This window comes from Tenrec ecaudatus, chromosome 10 (genome assembly GCF_050624435.1).
Source record: "Tenrec ecaudatus isolate mTenEca1 chromosome 10, mTenEca1.hap1, whole genome shotgun sequence".
In the NCBI taxonomy this organism is placed as follows: Eukaryota; Metazoa; Chordata; class Mammalia; order Afrosoricida; family Tenrecidae; genus Tenrec; species Tenrec ecaudatus.
In genome coordinates this window covers 7,739,949-7,745,601 of record NC_134539.1, presented here as the reverse complement: position 1 = coordinate 7,745,601, position 5,653 = coordinate 7,739,949, and the positions used below count along the sequence as shown (strand labels likewise).

Below are 5,653 nucleotides of genomic sequence, written 5' to 3'. Positions count from 1 at the left end.
AAAAAAAAAAAAGAGCTGTAGTGTCAGAAACCCTATAGAAGGTCTGTAAGAGATGCAGTTGACTGAATGCCGTGGCTTGGGGAAGCAGGGAAAGAAAGTGCTGTCAACAACTGTCTCTAAGAGAGGAACACTTTGTTCAATTGAACCTCTGCATTCTGGGAAACTCGAGTGGAATAATATGCGAGAGAAGATTTAGAAAACAACTTGAACACTAACCTTGAAATTGATTTAACAGCCTCTGACTTGAATGTCTACTTTCTCCAACTTTGAAGTTACTCTCCACTCATAAGAGAAGTCACCAAGGGCCAGGCGGAGGGTGTGGAGTTGTTTTGCAGCGACGGTAGACTGTTGCAACACAGACGACGATGTTTTCTTCTCCTAGTTGAGCTCATTCCAGTAATACTTGAATCTAGCAGCTGTTGTGGGAATCATTTGCCCGCTGCACATCAGCTCACACTGGCGTTTCTAGCATGGGGAGTGGTAGCAGGTGGGTGTTTCCTCTGTGCGGCTCACTGTGGTGGGCATGTCTCACTGCGCTCATAGTAAAGCCTAATTTCACCAGCAGCGTGGGGAGATTTGAAGATGGCTCCCTTTCTCCAGCCACCCTTCTTTTAGGAACTAGTTGATGTTTAAAACAGGAGAAGAAGAAAAGGGAAAGACCCAGTGGGGAAAGGGAGACATGGAGATGTGTGCATGTAATTTCATATTCTGGAGGGCTGGGGGAGAATCCTGCTGACTCTCAGGTTGTTGGAATCCATAGAACAATATGATCCAAGCAAATAGTGGAAGGATGGAGGGGTCAGACACAGGCTGGTCTGTTAACCGCTGACCAGGCGATGCTGCTGCGTGGCATTTGAAAGACGTGTGTGATCTTTATAACCTAGGTCTCTTCGTGTGGACACCAGCCCAAGTAATCAAACAGCTACAGCACACAGTCGCTATGAGAAGAAGATAATGCTGGCAAAATACTTAGCGTGGCACATGTTCAATGGGTGCTCAATTTCAGGCTGGGAAGAGGCCCTCCCTGTGCTTTTGTGAATCCAGCTACTCACGCTAGAAATCTGAGAGTCAGTCCCAAGTCCCTGGGTCCCTTACTTTTCCGTTCAGCCCATTGCCAAGTGCTGCTCCAACCTCCTCCAAAAATCTTTTCAATCTTTTCCACTGCCATCACTCCAATCCAAATCCATTAAAGAAGATCTTGGATTGCAGAAACAGTGCTCTGCAGCGGTCAGGATCGTGTGCAGCATGGCCGGACCATGATTCTCAGTAGTTTGTAATCATGAACTTTGGCAGTTGCATAAAGATGTTGTTATCCTCCACGACATAATGTGATGTGATCAGCCAATCCGTTGCAAGGTGGGGGTGGGGTGGGGATGGCGGCGGGGGTGGGGAGTCTGCGGGTGTTTTCTGCATCAGACATATATATGGATATTCAGGCAAAGTTCACCTCCTTGCCCGGCATCCAGACCTGCAACTGGCCTCAGGCTCTTGCTTTTCATCGGCCTCTGCAGCTTGTGAGTCAGCTGCTTGACATTTTTCTCTTCCACGTTGGGCATTCCTTCACCTCTATATCCCATGAGCCAGAAGGCTGCAGATCATAGATTCATCAGGCCCTGCAGCTACTTGATTCAGGAGAAGCCCGGCATTGATTCATCAGCCCCTGTAGCAGTTTGAGTCAGGAGAAGCCAGGAACCTGATACCTGACTCCCGGACTTGGAACTTACTGGCTCCTACAACTATGTGAGCCAGTTCCTTGAGTGAAACCTCTCTGTCTCGCTCTCTCTCTAATCTCTAAATGTATCTATTCTTTTGGAACACATTTCATTGGTTTTGATTTTCGAGAGAACCCAGATGAAGTCAGATGAACCAAGATGGCATCCAGAGTGGTTTTAGAGGAACAAATTCTAAGGGTAAGTTCTAAGTTGGTCCTCAAGTCTGGTTAATCTTAAAGACAATGTTGCCCGTGTTTCTAATAGCAAACAGGGTATTGCTAATCAATGGCATGAGGTGGCAATAAAAAGAAGGGGAATATCCCAACTAAAGCCTAAACATTTTTGAGAAACAAAGCTGCAGGTGATTGAATTCCCAACCTTGAATGATGTCTGAAGTTTTGGGGTTTTTTTAGAGCACAACTTATATATTTCAAATGGACAGAACATTTGTATCCTGTAGAGTGTCTTAAGATAACTTGCCCTTGAATGGGAGCTTCCTGTCCAGTACCTTGAGGTCTACAAAATGTTATCTTAAAAAGGTACTGCTGTGGAAAATGAAGACGGCTTCAATGGAATGGGGGAGGGGAGGGCCTGTGATTTCTCTTGGTGATTAATTGCTGCACCACTGTCCTTCGGGTGGCTGAGGGAGTTGCATATTTTCTTTAGACATCATTAGGCGCCGGAGCTCTTGCAGGACAACTTTGATGCTGTAGGAACTCGGCCATTTGTTAGCACTGATATGGCTCTTGGGTCCACCACTCCATTAGAACTATTAACTCTATTCATATTAATTTTTGTTACAAATCTTACAAAGGGGTGTGCTGCTGGGTATTTAGGTCCACATTCTATTTTAAGACTGTATATCTGGCTTTCGTAAATTGTCTGAGCCCATGGTGGCTGCCATCTTGCATTGCCGTCGCTCGAAGGCCAGCCCCTTCTTTACCAGTGTCTGAAGTTTTAAGTCAGGGAATTGATTAGAAAGAAATGGGATTCAGAAACTTGGGGTGAGTACATATATATATGGACAGTCAGGAAGATGGGGACACTGGCCCCCTAATTTCTGTTAAATCATTCCTGCCAGTAGTACTTCCCTCCCATCTGAAGAGATTACGATATCCACGTCTGTAAAACACCTATCCCTGGGAAACAATGATCCTGTCCACTTCATTTAAGAAAATCAATCCAGATGTAGCTGAAGAGTCTTTGTCTGAGATGTCTCTCGGGGTTTGCCTGATGAGGATGCCTTACAAGACATTGCTAATAGACACTTGGGGGATATGTGTGGAAACATCTATTAAGAGTATGTGGGTTGGTGAAGAAAGATAATGGTGCCCGGCTATCAAAAGATATAGCATCTGGGATTTTAAAGGCTTGAAGATAAACGAGTGTCCATCTAGCTGAGAAGCAGCAAAGTTCACATGGAAGAAGCGCACCAGCCTGTGTGATCATGAGGTGCTGATGGGATCAGGTATCAGGCATCAAAGACCCAGAATAAAAAATCATATCAATGTGAATGAGGGGGAGTGCGGAATGGAGACCCAAAGCCCATCTGTAGGCAATTGGACTCCTCTTACAGAAGGGTCACAAGGAAGAGACGAGCTAGTCAGGTTGCAGTATAGCACCAATGAAGCATGCAACTTTCCTCTAGTTCTTTAATATGTCCTCCCCCCCACTATCATGACCCCAACTCTATCTTACAAATCTGGCTGGACCAGAGCATGTACCTTGGTACACATAAGGGCTGGAAACACAGGGAATTCAGCACAGGTCAACCTCTCAGGACCAATAGTGAGAGTAGTGATATCAGGAGGGGAAGGGGAAAGTGGGAGGAGAAAGGGGAAACAGATCACAACGATCTACATATACCCACTCCCAGGGAGACAGACAACAGAAAGTGGTGAAGGGAGACATCGGTCAGTGTAAGATATAAAATAATAATAATTTATAAATTATTAAGGGGTCATGAGGGAGGTAGGGTGGGAGAAGGAGGGAAAAGAAATAAGGACCTGGTACCAAGGACTCAAGAGGAAAGAAGATGTTTTGAGAATGATGATGGCAACATATGTACAAATGTGCTGGACACAATGGATGGATGGATGGATGAATGGGTGGATGGATGGATGGATGGATGGATAGATGGATTGTGGTAAGAGCTGTACGAGCCCTCAATAAAATGATTTTTTTAAAAGAATTAATGTTGCCTCTCATAATGAATATATAATACAAACCACAATTCCTCTCCCAAGACAGGAAAGAAGAAAACGCTAATATGGGACAGCCTTGTTCGGAAGTTCTGGGGCTGAATTTGTGGGGTGGGAAGGATGAAGGTTATTCTGGGACATAGATAATAGAAGTCAAGTGGGAAGTAAAAGAGGATGAGATGAGAAGACAGGAAAGAAAAGTGAGGCAATCTATTGTTTATTTAGTTATGAGTTTCTCGTATCTGGAGCCATTTGATCATTGGAAGTTTTTTTATTATAGTTTTTAGTAATTGATACGCTTTGTCTACTTTTTTTTCTAACTGACTTATCTCCTTTAGGTCAGGAACTGTGTCTTCAGTCTTGGAGGTTGTTGTTTGCTTTGCGTATTGCTTTATCTGAACCATTCTGGCCACAGGTTTGGGGGCACTTGATAACTGATGAAGGAATAAATTCTTCAATTTTGTATTCAAGGAGCTTTTTGGAAAAGGTGTTGAAATAGTTCTATTAATTCAAAATTATTTTAATTATTTATTTCCCAGTTGCTCAAATAACTAAATGGACGATTTTATTATAAACTGAACTACACAGCACTACTTTGACTTATTCAATAAAAATGATGGTGTGCATGCTCAAGAAATAAAAAGAGAGAGTGTGTGGGATAATGGTGAAAGGAGCATAAAATTGAATTAGTCCGAGCTTTAAAATGTGAACTAAGCACAAATTCTCCAGTCAGTGTTTCAGCACGAGATACTAGAAAATGATCGAACAGATTAGTTGATTGGTTAACTGACGCAAGGATCACGTGGTGGACTACACTAAATCAGGTTGAAGTACCTGACCTTTATTGATAGACCATAGAAGAAGGTATCCAGAGACTTTGGGACAATGGCATGTCAAGAAGTGAATTTATCACCCTAGAACCACAGACCCACACAGAGTTCCCAGAGGATACAACTTTTATAAAAGGCCAAGGAGAAAACTTGTGAAGGGAGCCATGGTAGCTCAGTGGTTAGAGTCCTTGGCTGCTAACTGAAAGGTTGGTGGTTTGAACCCACCAGTTATTCTGTGGGAGAGAGATGGGGCAGTTTGCTTTTCTAAGCCTATTAGAGCCTTGGAAACGCTATGGGGTAGATTTATTCTGTCCTGTGGGGACACTCTGATCCTGTTCTATAGGGTTGCTGTGAGTTGGAACCAGCTTGAGGACTGTGCATTTGGTCCTCGGTCCTCCCTCCTGCACAGCAGAGCAGATAGTGGTCCCCCCTGTGTGCTGCCCAGCTCACACTCTTCTGGTCCTCCATACACCTCACAGAGTACCCAGTCTCCTATTATAGGATGCACAGACACTTAGCCTTCTTCATATCACTTGGGAAGAACCTCTCAGAGAATAAAGCAAACACTAGAATTATTGGGAAAATAGAACAGAACGTAGATATATGAAGTATGAATCCAGGAAAACAGAAATGGTCAATAACGAAAAGGAACCTATAAGCTTCGATAGCCTGGGCCTTAGTCAGCTGAATTGGACAAACATGTGGTTTACAATGCTAGGAATGGCGAACTGAAGAGGAATGACATTGCGCTTTCTCTCAAGAAGACCGTTTCCGGATCAGCCGTGAAGTACAAAGCTGTTTATGCTTTGGTGATATCTGCATACCTACCAGGAAGAATTTTCACACCAACCATAAGACCCGATGATAAAGCAATTGCAGAATTCTACCAGTGTTATCCATTTGAAATTGA

The 5,653-nt window shown here is 43.7% G+C and overlaps 1 pseudogene; it reads right to left on the bottom strand.

Annotated features, from left to right (window-relative positions):
* Nucleotides 1–2,322: 2,322 nt before the first annotated feature.
* Nucleotides 2,323–5,211, bottom strand: LOC142457749 (ubiquitin-conjugating enzyme E2 variant 1-like; annotated as a pseudogene).
* Nucleotides 5,212–5,653: the final 442 nt, after the last annotated feature.